Source organism: Thalassophryne amazonica, chromosome 14 (assembly GCF_902500255.1).
Source record: "Thalassophryne amazonica chromosome 14, fThaAma1.1, whole genome shotgun sequence".
Lineage (NCBI taxonomy): Eukaryota > Metazoa > Chordata > Actinopteri > Batrachoidiformes > Batrachoididae > Thalassophryne > Thalassophryne amazonica.
This window is the reverse complement of record NC_047116.1, coordinates 46,018,254-46,035,386: the sequence shown is the minus strand read 5'-3', so window position 1 is coordinate 46,035,386 and position 17,133 is coordinate 46,018,254. Positions and strand designations below refer to the sequence as shown.

Below are 17,133 nucleotides of genomic sequence, written 5' to 3'. Positions count from 1 at the left end.
GGGAGGATGGATGGGGTCATGTATTGCGAGATTTTGGCAAACAACCTCCTTCCCTCAGTAAGAGCATTGAAGATGGGTCACGTTCAAATACTTATTTTCCTCACTGTATATAGGCTGCCACAAACGCTTATGTCAATAAACGACTACTCACCGATTATTTTTGCGATTAGTCGACTGATCAGATCATATGTAAATTGCGGCTTATCGCACCAGCATGCAGCTGTTATTTGTCTTTGAATGTTGCTATCGTTACGTCCCCCAAGGAAGTAATAAAATAACTCACATTTATTTATTTGTCTGTCTGTCTGTTAGCAAGATTAAAACTACTGCACGGATTTTGACAAATTTTTCAACACAGATAGATATTAGGTCATGGAAGAACCAATTAAATTTTGGAGGTGATCTGGATTATTATTTATTTTACTATATGTTATTGTTGGCAATATTGTTTTAATACATTCATGCCAATAAAGCAAATTGAAATAGCGAGAGAGAGAGAGAGAGAAAGAGAGAGTGACCTTCTCAAAGGTTGTATCATATTTCTTTTCCATCATTGTGGTGAAGTGAGATCGGCCTTATGTCAGTCACCAACATGTTCAGCACTCCTTTGGTCAGGATATTTGCTTACTGAGGTGTGTGTGCTGTTGGTTTGGTAGCAAAGGCGTCCACTGAAGAGGAACATTTTTTTTAGCAGAGTGATGTAGTGTTATAAAACATTAGCGTTATCAAATTTCCTATTCAACCATGACATCGATGCTGTTACATCACCATTGTACTGCCATGGAAGGCAAGTTCTGCCTTGCAGATTTTGCATTGCACACTTTTCTATTTGGTTAAAATGCTCCCAAACCTTTGAGCTTTGTCACCAGCTAGCCATGATATTGTTTGGGCATAATTTTTCTGGTGACATCACGGCTGACCCAGATTACAACAGCTGCGCATGTGCGTCAAGGACAGAAAGGCAGCGGAAGGTACAGCAGCAGCTTTGAAAGAAAAAGAAAGTTTAAAAAAAACAAACAGTAACGTCATTTATTAAGTTAGTCACCAACGATTTTGATAGTTGATGTAATTGTGACGAGTCGGCTAATTGTGGCAGTCTGAATATATCTATATGGATGGATGTGGGTTGAATTAAAAGTAATGCTGTTAGGAAAAATTACCTAAAAACCCTCTGACACAGACAACAAATGAGACACAAAGGAAGCAGGTTTCAACTTTTAAGATCTTTTGTTATTTAAAACTTTAAAGGTACATGTCATGCAGAATGCATGTCTGAAGACAAGTACCCAGAACATTCAGTTTCACACCACTTATATACAATTCCAAGATGTACCAAAGTTCATTGAATGAGATGATTTGATAGCATAAGACAGTCAGTCTCAGAGTCCGTTCCTGCTCCTTCATCATGCACTCATGAAAGAATGTCTCGCCTCATCAGTCTTATCTGTGCTCTTTGCGCACTCCCCTCTTCCATGGCATTGTTGTCCTTTTGGTCTTTGGACCATGACCTAATGCTCGTGCAATACAACCTTTGACACATAAAGTATTTCAATACACTGAGTGTTAAATGCTATCACAGTAAACTTAGCAGTACAGCAACAATAAATGGCACCGTGTCACAATCAGTTATTAAGACAATTATAATGTAAATATATCTGACAGAGCATTAACAACATTAACTTTTATAACAAATGCATCCAAGAAAACTTGTGACCAGATGGAAATATTTTAAGGAATGAAACACAGAAATTTCCTTAGAATTTGCACTTTAATTTCATGCTGTAATTTTTCAGCATAGTCGTCAGATAACCAAATACATTTCCGCCTATGATGAAGAAGTTTAGTGAAGCTTTCACACTTTTCTGTGACCATCCCAAACTTGTACTGGTTATTCTGAACATTTTTAATACCTTGGAAAATCTGTAGCTGCTGCAGTACAGAAAAAAACTGTATTTGAAGTAACACTTGGGTGTGGTCATTTTCGGGCTGTTCGTTCCAGATAGAGATTTTGGCACATATCCCAAGTTGTTCATTGGGGTCATATACTTGTTGAGAACAGTTGAGTTATCCTCTCCTAAATGATGTGCACACATGTCTCAGCTATACGTCCTCTAGTGCAATGAAGAAGAGCTGATATTTATTTACTGTGTGTGTGTGTGTGTGTGTGTGTGTGTGTGTGTGTGTGTGTGTGTGTGTGTGTGTGTGTGTGTGTGTGTGTGTGTGTGTGTGTGTGTGTGTGTGTGTGTGTGTGTGTGTGTGTGTGTGTGTGTGTGTAGAAATGTGGTTGGTGACCACCTTAGCACTCATCCACCAATAGCTGCATATAATTGCATTGATTTGTGGAAAAGGCAAACGTGAACATTATAAGTGCAGTGTGCTCTGCAAAGTGTCACGTCAAGATTGAACACAGGCTCTTGTATATGATGTATGGTCTGTATGAGTTACTATGACAACGATTGCAGTTGAAGTCTTTTGGCGTTGCACTGAATAAATCCTTTTTTTTTCTTTGTTGTTTTTATTTGAAGGCGTGGCCTTAATAGAGGGGGCGCAATATTATCAAGTATAGTTTTGAGCTCTAAATTTAAACTAGCCACGAAAGGGTCTACATATTCAGCATTCTTCAACCATGAAGCTAAAATATCAGGCAGTCTAGCTCTGAGTTCAATCATAGTTGAAGGTTTAACGCTTCGCCGCAATAATAGATAAGGTTGTTGCTCCACTAAAAGTGGCAGCATGAATGTGCTAATAAGTGAGTGGTCAGAGACCCCCAATGCAAGTGGCAAGATGTCAATATTTATGACAGCAAAACCACATGCGAGAACCAAATCCAGGGTATTTCCACTAATGTGCGTCGAATCCTGAATGCATTGCTGGAATCCCAATGCATCCACAATTTCCATGAATGATTTGCAGAGGGGATCAGAAGGCTTATTTATATGAATGTTAAAGTCACCAATAATGAAAATGTTATCCGCAGTAGTTGACAAATTGGAGATGAATGTGCCAAATTCATCTAAGAATTCAAAGTATGGGCCAGGAGGCATATAAACAGTGACAAAATAACACAATTGATTTCCATACTTCTGACCCTGATAATACGTAGCATCATGGGCAAAGCAGAGACTCAGATCCTCAAACAAATTATATTTGTGACCCCCAACAGTGAAAAAGGTAAACCTAGATTTATAAATAAAAGCAACACCCCCGCCTTGCTTTGTACCACGTGAAACGTGACTAAATGTGTATGCCAGTGGGCAAGCTTCATTTAAGGGAAGAACAGCTGTAGGTTTAAGCCAAGTTTCACGTAACCCAATCATGTCTAAATGGTCATCCACAATTAGATCCTAAATCAACAGAGATTTTGAGGGCAGTGATCTAACATTAATGAGACCCAAGCTAAGGACTTCAGTAGAGTTAACAAATGGACTGTTTAGGGGTGGTACTAGATTAACATTTATAAGGTGCCTGGAAGTAGGTTTAGGTTAAAACATTCCACACGGATTGTAGGCAACAGACACAAAATATTTGACATTGCTGGAACAGCCAGCGGGCCGACCTCAGTTTCAGTGTCATCCAACATATCCCTCTATAATTTTTAGGGACACATCTGTGGAAGCAGGCCACAGTCTCAACCTGATAAATTTCCCTCCCTGAAAAAAAACACTATCACCACAATGGGTTGTCTGCACTAAATTCCCAGCGGAGCTAATGGATTCCACCCCCACATTTTTTTTATAAGCCCCGCAGGGTTTCTAATCCCCTGCTCTGGGACCCACTGTAGAATCCTAATGATACCGTCCCTGTAGAGCTCTATCTTTGTTTGCAGACAAGACGCCGGCGCCTTCCCTAGTAGGGTGAAGGCCATCCGGCAACAGCAAGTCTCGGCGTCCCCAGAGCAAAGGCCAGTTATCAATAAAACTAAAGCTGTGCTGTGTACAGAACTGTGCCAGCCCCCTATTTAATGAAGTCAGCCTGCTAAAAGCCTCATCATTACCCCGCGAGGAGAGGGGACCAGAGGCTACTAATCAATGCCGACACATCTTTCTGGCAAGGTCACACGTCCTCTGTATATCCATTTTTGTGACTCCTGAGTGCTTCATCTTAACATCATTGGCACCGACGTGAATTACTATATGACTGTATCTCTTGTCATACTTCTTAGTCTTCTTACCCTTCTGCAACATCATTACCCTGAGGTGGGAGACAATGTCAAGAGCTCTGGCCCCAGGAATACCCTTCACATCAGCCGGTGTCTGCAACCTAACTTTACAGGTGACAGAATAACGCCTGGTGTTTCAGCCTGGAGACAGGAGTGGAAGTCACCCGTGGGCTCAAAAAACTGACATCAAGCGCATCCAGGGGAGAAAATCGGTTCATAGTTTGCAGAGCCAAATGTAGTTTGGGTGCCACAACCAGGCAACGAGCCCCACGTGACTTCCGCCGAGCCCCACGTGACTTCCTCCGCCAAACCATAGTCCGAAAACTGTCCTGCACAGCCGGTATTTCTAGGCTGATGCCAGGAGGTACACCAGCCGGCCCAACATCAACCTTGCACATAAGTTACATCTATCTCCACTAGGCTAATAAGCTGTTCTAGCTTATGAACACAGCTCTCATAGAGTGCCACCCTTCCTGCCAACATCATGCAAGATTTCATAAAACACCCAAGGTTTCTGAAACTACTAAAAATAACCCACTTCTGAATTTAACAAACAATAAAAATAATAAAATAGAATAATAAAATAAAATAAAATAGTAAGCTAAAATTCCCAGCAGAAGTCAGCCAAGTACAACACAGCCTAGCTCCGTTAGCTCGATTAACTTAGCTTATGCTCATCAGCTCCGCCGCCAGGCTCGTCCACTCTGCGGCCACTGCTTGAGAACCCCATCGTCAATGTTCGTCAGCCCGTTGTCAAGGGCCGTCTGCTCTGCGGCAGCCGCTGGAAGCTCTGCTGTCCGCACTCATCAGCTCTACTGCCGAAGATCGCCACTCCGCAGCGGCTGCTGGAAACTCCACTGTTGGCGCTCGTCAACCCGCCGCCGAGACCCGTCTGTTTGATACCAGGGTGAGTGTTCTGTACTAAGTACTATGACATAATAATCTGTTAAGATGAAATAAAAAAATAACTATAGGCTCATAAGACTAATATAAAAACAAGGATGATATACTTTACTCAGCCTCTGAATATTTCAGACCTGCTCCTAAGTTCCAATTACTATTTGCCCTCACCACATTAGGAGATTAAATTATTTGTTATATAAACTGCACCAGAATGCAGGAATTTTATGTATGGGCCGTTATCCATTGCTAATATGCTTTTTTTTATCATTTTAATGAATGCAGCTTTTACAAGCAATGTTTTCACTCTGAAATCATGGGAAATTGTATTTCTGGACATCTAGATTTTAAAAATTTTAAAAATGTGCTAAGCACCCCTAAAACTGGAAGTCTAAAATCGCCTCTGGTGAGGTGATAGTGAATGCACAGTTTCTGTACACCAGAGTAGCGGAGGTGTCAAACAGTAATCTGGCTTTGCCTTTGAGCCTTGATTTGGAGGCCTTTGGTCTGGCTCAAGGGTAAATTCTGCTCTTAATTTTGGAACCTTATTCCTTGGCCCAGCTTAATTTGATCCTGATTCCTTTGATTCATGTGTTTGTTTCTCACTTCTTTGATCGTGTTCAATGGCTGGATCCTGTCTTTGATTCTTCATCTCTGTACCTTATTAAATTGTAAAGACAAACCTAACACTCTTGTCCTGTAGCATCATAGGTAAAACCTTAACATTGTACCATGCTGTTTAGATATATGTGGAGTACCTTCATGTTCAGCTTGGTTTTTCTAATCGTGTTTTTAGCTTCCTGGTTTGCAACGAAAATACGTGTTGTGGACCGATTGTCATGGTAACCGGTCCAATATGGGAAAATATCCAACTGGTAATCAGCCAGTCAGAGCGTGCGTAGCGTCACAGCCATATAAATAAAATGTATTGTCTGGTACTGTAAAGGAAACTCACGTTTTTCCTCATGACGTCATATATGAGACTCATTATTTTGCCAAACAGTTTCATAAAGATAAAGTTAATATTTCATGAAACCATGAAGGAACCTCTAACATTCTTGCCACATGATGTCATAAAGGAAAACCTAAATCTTTCCCCCAAATACATCACAATGGAAACTCTTTCTCCTTTGACATTATAAAAGAAACCCTATTATTGTACTGTTCAGGTGTTATGTTTTATTACTTTTATTACTTATTAGTCAGCAGGAAATCACAAAAGGACATGAAGATATTTTTTCAATAAAGTTTTCCAGAGAAGTAGAGCTTGAGCCAAAGAAGTACTGACTAAATTTTAGTGCGTAGCTGAATCAAGGGGCAGATCTTGGCTTTGACTTTTTATTTTATTTTTCTTTAACTCTGGAATCAGTATTGATTATTACTTCCAGAATAAGGATAAAAGCAAGACAGAAGCAAAACGAGCAAAAGAAAAATACACCAGTGTGTATGTTCAAAGATGAGTGATCTGGATCAAAGATCAGAAATTAGGATCTACGGTCAGGATCAAAGATTAGCAGTTAAGTCAGGGTCAGTGGCTTATATAATAGATGTTTTGTTACTGAAATTGTGCATTGCACAGCTTTTTGCTGTTGCGCCACCAGTCATAGCCATGTCTCCCATGTGTCTTCTGTCAAACTGCAGCTGAAATTTCACATCTTATTTTAAGAAAATTATCTCTGTATATCTGGGTATCCGGCAGACAAATGGTGCACGATGCACCATTTCTCCAGTCACAGCCACAGAAGCCTATAGCTCCTTCAAAGATGTCTTAGCCATCTTGGTGGCTTCCCTCACTAGCCTCCTTCTTGTTGGTCACTCGGTTTTTTAAAACTCATGACTCCATTCAGATTAACAAATGTTCATTATTCATTATTATCATTCATTCATTATTAATGGAGTATTTTTTAAACCCCTTGAATTAAAGGGACATAAAAAAAACACATTGTTTAATTTCAGCACCATTGTGGTGATGCACAGAGATATAATTATGAAAATTGTGCCACTGTCCAAACAGTTATGGCCCTGTCTGCTTGTGTTACTCAAGCTTTTGCAGATGGAGGCTCTGCCTGTTGTTGGTTGCTACACCTCAGAACAGAGACAAGGAAAGATCCAGAGTCGGTAATGGAGGCCTGGTGGGCGGGAAGCTGTTTGTGTTTAACATCAGGGAGGTCAGAGCTTTGAGGAAAGGGCCTCTGAGCAGATGGAAGTAAGAGAGGAGTATGAGGGGGTGAACGAGTGACCTCTTCACCCTCGCATCTGTCTCGCTTTGCCTCTATTGGCTTCATTTGGTCATTTGTGTTTCAAAACTCAAATCTTCTAGTTGTTTAAAACTGGAGCCAATTAAAATATCATAAAATACAGCTAATAATGTTTCTATCCTAACCAGTGCTTATTCAGTTCTGGTTAACTGAACCTGTTAATTATCTCCACCCAGCTGGTCATGCCTAGATCTGCTAGTAGAGTTTCTCTTGATGTTTGTTTTCTTAAAGTATACTGGTGGATATATGAGAAATGGCCAGTAAAGTCTCAGTTATAAGTCAGGGTTGTTTGAATAATCACTTTAATATTGCAACACCATTTTTACTCAACATAATTGGAAACACAATAGCACATTTTAACAACAGCGAGATTTCTGATGTCCACCAAGCTGGATCTGGATCACCTCCAAAATTTAATGGGGTCTTCCATGGACTAATATCTATCTGTGATGCAAATTTGGTGAGAATATGTGCAGTAGTTTTGACGTCATCCTTCAAAGCCTATATAAAGTGAAACTTGATCCAGAATCTGGATACGAATCCAGATCACCTCCAAAATTTAATGAGGTCTTCCATGGCCTAATATCTATCTGTGGTGAAGATTTCATCAAAATCCGTGCAGTAGTTTTGATGTAATCCTGCTAACAGAAGACTCCACTGAACTTTTGAGGTAATCCGGATCCAGATTCTGGATCAAGTTTCACGTTATATAGGCTTTGAAGGATTATGTCAAAGCTACTTCACAGATTCTCACCAAATTTTCATCATGGATACATATTAGCCCATGGAAGACACCATTAAATTTTGGAGGTGATCCAGATACGGATTGGCAGACATCAGTTTATACCACCAACCCCTAACGTGAATTTTTAAAAAAGCAAATAATAATAATAGTAATACAGCTGATACTGGCAGTATGGTGTTACAAGTGATTAGCTGATTTGCCTCCTGAGTGGAAAATCCCAGTTTCAAAGAAGCCTATACACCGTTCTCCATGTACATCTAGAGTTGTGTCCGGAACGACATTCAGAATAAAACGTCTGCTAAATCAACATGTGGATCTGTATTGGATCCACTGACCCAGACTAAAAAAAGGAAAGAGAACTTAGTAGTCGTGAAGCAGCCCAAAAAAAAATGGGGGGGGGGAGTATTTTGACCCTTATTTGTATGGCACTTTCAAAGTATTTCAATATAAAAATGAAATTAGACATTTTACAACGTTACATAATTTAATTATAGGTGCATCATTACAAACCATCCTCGCAAGGATGATTCTTAGCAGGATTCAGCGCCAGCTGCTTGCTGCTCAGTGACCGGAACAGTCTGGCTTCATGCCCAAGTAGTCAACCATTGACTGCATTCTGACTGTTTTTGTGCAGGTCATGATCAAGAGCATGAGAAAGGAATGGCATTTTCATAACAGAGTGGAGGAAACGTAGCTATAAATAAAGTACTTCTGCGCCGCCCTTGTTTTGTTCACGTCAGGGAATTCATGAAATACATCACAAACATCAGTTTTGCTACAAACTATCATCAAGCCTAAACTGCCAATAAACAAGAAATGGAAAACGTAAAGATTACATCACATGAACTTACGTTCATGTTAGTTACGTTCGCCAAGGACGTAATGAAATCATTGGCATTTATTTATTTGTCTGTCTGTCTGTCTGTCTGTCTGTTAGCAGGATTACTTCAAAACTACTGCACAGATTTTGACAACATGTTCACCACAGATAAATATTAGGCCAAGGAAGACCCCATTAAATTTTGGGGGTCATCCGTATCCGTATCTGGATGCTGGATCAAGTTTCACTTTATATAGGCTTTGAAGGATTACATCAAAACTCCTTCAAGGATTCTCACCAAATTTGCACCACAGATAGATATTAGGGCATGGAAGAGCCCATTAAATTTCAGAGGTGATCCGGATCCAAATCCGGATTCTGGATCAAGATTTCCCTTTATGTAGGCTTTGAAGGATTTCTTCCAAACGACTTCACAGATTCTCACCAAATTTGCACCACAGATAGATATTAGGCCATGGAAGACTCCACTGGCTCGGGCATCTTTTCCGGATGCCCCCTGGATGCCTCGCTGGACAGGTGTTCCGGGCACGTCCCACTGGGAGGAGGCCCCGGGGAAGACCCAGGACACGCTGGAGGGACTACATCTCTCGACTGGCTTGGGAACGCCTTGGGGTTCCCCCGGAGGAGCTGGGTGTGTGGCAGCTTTGCTTGAGCTGCTGCCCCCGCGACCCAACTCCGGATAAAGCGGAAGAAAATGGATGGATGGAAGACTCCACTGAATTTTGGAGGTGAATCAGATCCAGATTGATGGATGTCAGAAATCTCTGATTGCTCTTGTTTAAACTTAATTCTATGATTGTGTACAGTTGTGTTCTGTGAGTTGTTTTGGGGGTGAAAAAACATAAAAGACGGAGAAGTCTGTCAGATGTGTGTGTGTATTTATTTAGAAGTGTGGTTGGTGACCACCTAAGCACTCATCCACCAATAGCTGCATATAATTGCATTGATTTGTGGAAAAGGCAAACGTGAACATTATAAGTGCAGTGTGCTCTGCAAAGTGTCACATCGAGATTGAACACAGGCTCTTGTATATGATGTGTGATGTTACAAGGTCTGTATGCGTTACTATGACAACATTTGCAGTTGCAGTCTTTTGGCTTTGCACTGAATAAATAGTTTAGTTTTTTCTTTGTTGTTTTTATTTATTTATTTTGAGGAGAGGTGGGTCATTATTCAGACCATGATTCTTACAATGGCAGATTGATCTTTGCCTGGTGTTATTTTTCTGTATTGAAACAAATGAATAAAAATTGCTTTGCAGAACACAAACAAGCACGCCCGCTGGCAGTTACTGCATCATTTGTGTGTATATTACATCCACATAAAATAATTGGTACATCTAATGCATCAGTGACAAGCTCAATGTCTAGCAATTTCCTTCTTTTAAACCCTGACAAGACTGAAATGATAGTTCTTGGTTCATTGAGACATTGGCATCAATTGGACCAGCTAACACTTAACCGATACTCGTGTGTCATACATCACTGACAAAGTGAGGAACCTTGGTGTAATTTTTGATCTTATGTTGTCCTTTGACCTCCACATTAGAGATATTACAAGGACGGCTTTCTTCCACCTGCAAAATATAGTGAAGATTCGTCCCATCCTGTCTGTGGCTGATGCTGAGACCCTAATTCATGCGTTTATCTCTTCTAGATTGGACTATTGTAATGTTCTATTTTCTGATTTACCACAGTCCAGCATTAGGGGTCTCCAGTTGGTTCAAAATGCTGCTGCCAGAGTTTGACAGGAAGCAGAAGGTTTGACCACATTATACCCAATTTGGCATCTCTTCACTGGCTTCCTGTCCGTGTGAGATCAGATTTTAAAGTTCTGTTACTAATCTATAAAATTATTCACAGACTCTCCTTACTTAGCTGACCTACTTAAACCCTACGTACCGGCCCGGGCTCTGCGTTCTCAGGGTGCAGGACTACTTCTTGTCCCCAGGGTGAATAAAAAGTCTGCGGGTCACAGAGCTTTCTCTTATTGTGCACCTGTTCTGTAGAATGATCTCCCTGCATCAATAAAACAGTCAAATTCTGTGGAGACATTCAAGTCCAAACTTAAGACACACTTATTTTCCCATTCGTATGATTAACATACTGGTGTAGTATGTTACTATGCTACCTACCCTTTTAAATTTATTTTATTAGGGAACGAAGCGTGCCGCAGCCTCAACTTTATCTAAAGTTTGGATCTTTTAGTGAAGCTTAGGGCTCATGGCTGGCGATCACCTTAGTATTTCTTCTGTTTTTCTTGTTGTTTAATGCTGACAAATTATGCCATATTTGTTGTCTTTCTGTCGCCTGATTCTGTTTTTTTCTCTCTGCTTGAGATGTGGCTCCATCCAGAGGTGGGAATAGGTGTCTTCTTCTGCAGACCTCCATCATGGACTCCTAAAAATCTCAGGTATATTTGTATTGTCAACTGTGTCGGTAGCATGGCCCAAGTAGAGGGTCACCCCTTTGAGTCTAGTCTGCTTGAGGTTTCTTCCTCACATCATCAGAGGGAGTTTTTTCTTTACCACTGTCTCCTGTGTGCTTGCTCTAGGGGTTGGTAAGGTTAGACCTTACTTGTGTGAAGTGCCTTGAGGCAACTTTGTTGTGATTTGGTGCTATATAAATGAAATAAATTACATTGAATTACACATTTTTCAAAACTGTATAATTTTAATAGCACTGCAATGTTTGGATTTTCATTAGAGTCATTCAAAAAATAAGAAATGAAATGTCCATTTCAAAATTTGACTAAATTCAAGAAACTGAATGCCAAAACCTGCATATTTGTCAAAACGTCAAGGTGCCAAATCTTTGCCCAGTATTGTTTGCATCATATATGCTGTATGTACAGATACACAAGCATGAACATATCTATGTGTGCAAATTAGACTCTTAAAATTTAGAGATTGGCCTGAACCGATCCAATATCATTTTTGGGTCTGATATTGATGTCATTCACTTACAGTGCATCAGGAAAGTATTCACAGCATAGTATATGAGAAAAGTGTTATTTCTAGCCAAAGATTAAGTGGAGATTGCAGCTAGCGACACCAAGAAGTGACATCACCATGCTAACATCCATGAGATCATACGATAAAATTAGGTACAGAATGTGAATTTTTAACCTCGTAAAATATCTCTTAAAATAGGCCAAGGTTAGCCATTTTTGAACTTGTCCAAGGTCTGTGTCCCAAGAATGTTCCCTGTGAATTTCAAGACTGTGGTAGTAATATGTCGGGACTTATGCTGAGCACAGACGGATGGACGAAAAGCCTTCACAATACCCGATGGCAATATTTGATGGAATCAGGTAAAAACTAAAAAAAAAATCACATGTGCATACAGTTGTATGTAAAACTTTGGGAACCCCTAATGATTTACATGATTTTCCTTTATAGATAGATAGATAGATAGCTTTTATTATCATAGTCATTACAACATCAAGATTTCCGCACTCACATTCCACATACAAACAGCAATTAATCCACAATTATTACTTGTTTACCGTAATAATGGCACACATCAGAATTAGGACAACACATATACATTTGACATTGTTTATGTGCACTAAACTTGAAACAGTCCATTTTCCAAATTGATGCGATGTGAGTGTGTTGGTAGCCGCTGCAACTGAAGTCACGCCGCCTGCCAGCTTGGGAAGAATGGGGGCCTGCTGCGGGGGGGCAGGAAGAGAGGTAAAAGGAGAAACTGGAGCATGCTTCAGTCCATGTGTAAGTCAGTTATTGTCTTTGTGGGTTGAGATAAGAATGAGCCGAATAATCTCACCAAGGCCTGAATAAATTTCTCTGGAGGTAAACAGTGGGCAATTGACCTATTGCAAAAAAATATTTGTCGATGCCAGCAACATCAGTGCCTTGCCAGCAGGTCTTCTCCAAAGCTGGAGAGGTAGTGAGGCAGAAGAGGAGCCGATTAAAATCCAGCACCGTTGAAATTATTCTTTTCTTGAATAAAAATTGTTGAAACTTGCACAATCGCCGTCTCCTATCCCCTCCATTCTAATTTACAAGTTACAGCAACATAAGCACCAGTTGCAGAAGCGCATGCCTTTCACACTTTTCCCGTCACATTTTATCCAAATATAGTTTGAGGAATGATAACACAAATCTACATATAGTCTACAATAAAGGCTTTCATAACCATTATGTGTGCATCTGTAGGGACTATTTATTACATTAAAAAGACACAATAATACATATGACATTTTTTTATTATTATTATTATTATTTTTCAAGAACAAACCACATCAGTCATGAATTATGCAAACATTTGTCAGGGCACTCGCTCAAGGTAATTCTCAAAGCAATCCAGCAGATGTCACCCTTCAAACTGTATCAAATGCGTCAAAGCAGTGTGTCGATTTTTCAGCCAATTGTGTTGCAGTGGCTCATTGGTTCATGAGGCTTCGAAATTGAAATCACTAGGTCATTGTCTTGTTTAAAGATCCAGCCCCGGCACAACTTCAGCTTTGTCACTGATTCATGAACATTGTTCTCAAGAATCTGCTGATATTGACTGGACTCCAAGTGACCCTCAACTTTAACAAGATTCCCAGTACCTGCACTGGCCACACAGCCCCACTGCATGATGGAACCACCTCCAAATTTTACTGTAGGTAGCAACCGTTTTTCTTGGAATGCTGTGTTCTTTTTCAGCCATGTATACTGCCCCTTGTTATGTCCAAAAAACTCAGTTTTAGTTTTATCAGTCCACAGCACCTTATTCCAAAATGAAGCTGGCTTTAGCATACCTCAAGCGACTCTGTTTGTGGCATGTATGCAGAAAAGTCTTCCTCTGCATTACAGCATCATACAGCATCTCTTTGTGCAAAGTGTGCTGTATAGTAGAACGATGCACAGAGACACTATCTGCAGCAAGACCACGTTGCAGGTCTATGCAGCAGGTCTGTGGGTTGACTATGACTTTTCTCACCATCCTTCACTTCAGCTTATCTGGGATTTTTCTTGGCCTGCCACTTTGAGCATTAACTAGTACTGTGCCTGTCGTCTTCCATTTCCTCAGTATGTTCCTCACAGTGGAAACTGACAGCTGAAATCTCTGAGGTAGCTTTTTGAATGCTTCCCCTAAACCATGATGTTGAACAATCTTTGTTTTCAGGTCATTTGAGAGTTGCTTAGAGGCTCCCATGTTGCCACTCATTAGAAGAGATGCAAAGAGGGGAAACAATTTTTTGTTGTAATAATTAGTGATAAATGTATTAAAATCAATAAAATGACAAGGGTGCCCAAATTTATGCACCTGCTTAATTTTGTTTAAATAACTATTGCACACTTTTTGGAAATACTATAAACTTCATTTTACTTCTCAAATATCAGTGTGTTCATCTGCTATATGATATACTGTAGGTCAACCGGACTTCAATAACAAATTTCTATGAGGTGGAGCTGAATGTTTCCATTTTTGAAACCCCCGAGCAGCCTAAAGAAACAAATCAAGTATGCAAGCAAGAAAGAAAGAATGTTGCACCTTCTCTGTGTACCTCCATCTCTACTTTGGACATATGTACAGTACAATTTATACATACATATAGATAGTGGTGTAATGGATTTTGCAATGGTCCTTGATCCACTAAATTGTTTCTCATAGTTCACATGCAATGGAACTGCAGATTAATTGCAAAGCTAACATAACAATGTGAAATATAAATTTGTTGTCATGGCAGATTGTTTTTAAAGTAATAACTGCATAAATGCTGATGCAGAGTTGCTGTTGTGGGCTGGGGTGTTTGGCTGGCTTTGTTTTTGTTTTTTGTTTCTCCCACCAGGTGGTATGCATTCAGGACTGAGTGGCTGACGTGTGGCTGAGTATTAGGACCTCACCCTGAACACCTGAGGCTTGTTATCACGTGCAGGTCATCAGGACTCACAGCTGTGGTGTATCTGTCTTGATCAGAGCTTGCTGCACTTAAACCTTGAATGCACAGTGTGTGATTGCGAGAGACTCGACCTTGTGAGCAGACGTGTGAGATCGACGTCAGGAGAACAATCTCACCATTACGGATGCAGAGACCGCTCCAGGTTTGATGCCACAGTCTGTGAAGGAGGATTGGGTGAGGTCTCACGCTCTTCAGCACACTTCCTGAGGTAATTTGTTTTTGGTGACTTTCATGAAGTAATGACAGTGGATTTGGTGTCCCTCACACCTTGTTATATTGAGCTGTTACGCTATGCTAATCGCCTAATCAGCTTCTGCTGCAGTAGAGATTTGAACTGAGTTGTTCCGTGCCTGCAGGGTGAGAAGCTGAGTTATATTAAAGCCAGGAGGTGTTTGCTGATTGTGTGCACCTTTGAGCTGTGTCTCTCTGTGTGGAGAGTGTTGGACTCACCTCATGATTTCTTCCTTCGCAGACTCGGTTTGTCGCGGCCGCCTGGGGGGTGTCGGCGGGGTCCCTGGGTCCGAGCTGTGGCTCCGGACCGTTTGCGCTGCTGATAGCGCACCGTGTTTCCACCTCACCAGACCGCGGACTTTTTGGGTTGTTTATCACTCCACTCACTATTATGTTTATTAAATTCTGTTACCTTTTGAACCGTGCTCTGCTTATTTTATGCTGGGTCCTGTCAAACGCTGGGTTGGTGCTCCGACCGCGTCCGACACATAACAGTTGCAATGAAATTAAACTTTATTAATTTATTTAATCTTATATAGCGCCAAATCACAACAAAGCTGCCTCAAGGCACTTCACGTGACTAAGGTCTTACATTACCAACCCCCAGAGAAAGCACACAGGTGAAAGTGGTAAGGAAAAACTCCCTCTGATGATACTGATGAAGAAACCTCAAGCAGACCAGACTCAAGGGGTGACCTACTGCTTAGGGCATTCTAACAGTTACAAAGTTTTTACCAAACTTTACCAAGCTGAAGAAACAGAAAGCAGGAAATCAAAACAACATGACACAATAACAAAAGAATATGTATTTGATGAGAAGCCCATGCAGGTCGTTATACCACAGGCAGAGGCCATCCAGGATTCCTCACCCCGTCAGTGGGCCTGTTCCCGCGGCAATGACGATTCAAAATGTAGACTGCAGTGTGCAGAACCAGCTTCAGGCGTGGCATGTCATGCTCAGTCCAGCACCCTGTTTTTCAGTAACTGTCCTGCTATCGGTGCCTCAGACAGAGAGAAAAAGAGCAGAATCAGTCAGCTGGAAAAGCTACACCAAAGGTATAAAATATATGATTTATACCAAAGACTGGTTTGTGAACAATATTTGAGGGAATTGGTGATATTGTGTATGTGGAAAAGGTTTTAGAAATTGAGTTCGTCTCGTACAAAATGGGAGCAAAACCAAAAGTGTTGCATTTATATTTTTGTTGAGTGTAGTTAACTGAAATTTCTGATCCAGACAACCAATGATTTACAAAGTAAAATCATGAAAATTATCAGGGGTGCCCAAACTTTTACGTGCAACTGTATTGCCATGAAGCTCAGGTGTCTCCTGTTTCCACTGATCATCTTTGAGATGTTTCTACAACTTAATTAGAGTCCATCCATCCATCCATCCATTTTCTTCCGCTTTATCCGGAGTCGGGTCGCGGGGGCAGCAGCTCAAGCAAAGCCGCCCAGACCTCCCGATCCATACACACCTCCCCCAGCTCCTCCGGGGGAACCCCAAGGCATTCCCAAGCCAGCTGAGAGATATAGTCCCTCCAGCGTGTCCTGGGTCTTCCCCGGGGCCTCCTCCCAATGGCACGTGCCCGGAACACCTCTCCAGCGAGGCGTCCAGGGGGCATCCGGAAAAGATGCCTGAGCCACCTCAACTAACTCCTTTCGACGTGGAGGAGCAGCGGCTTGACTCCGAGCTCCTCCCGAGTGACCGAGCTCCTCACCCTATCTCTAAGGGAGCGCCCAGCCACCCTGCGGAGGAAACTCATCTCGGCCGCCTACATTCGCGATCTCGCTCCCTCGGTCATGAGCCAAATCTCATGACCACGGGCGAGGATTGGAACGCAGATCGATTGGCAAATCAAGAGCTCCACCCCCACTCAGCTCTCTCCTCACCACGGCGGTCCGACACAGCGACCGCATCACTGCAGATGCTGCAGATTAGAGTCCACCTGGGGTAAATTCAGTTGATTGGACATGAATTGGAAAGACCCACACCTGTCTGCCTATAAGATCCCACAGTTGACAGTGCACGTCAGAGCACAAACCAGCATGAAGTCAAAGGAATTGTCTGTAGACCTCCGAG

At 41.4% G+C, this 17,133-nt stretch overlaps 1 long non-coding RNA gene across 1 annotated transcript; it reads right to left on the bottom strand.

The window, feature by feature from the left end:
• Nucleotides 1–3,201: 3,201 nt before the first annotated feature.
• On the bottom strand, nt 3,202–13,180 carry LOC117524927. The gene is made up of 3 exons (XR_004564906.1): nt 13,169–13,180; nt 3,531–3,534; nt 3,202–3,344 (listed from the first exon to the last, which is right to left on the bottom strand). It is a non-coding gene; the product is annotated as an uncharacterized LOC117524927 (long non-coding RNA).
• Nucleotides 13,181–17,133: the final 3,953 nt, after the last annotated feature.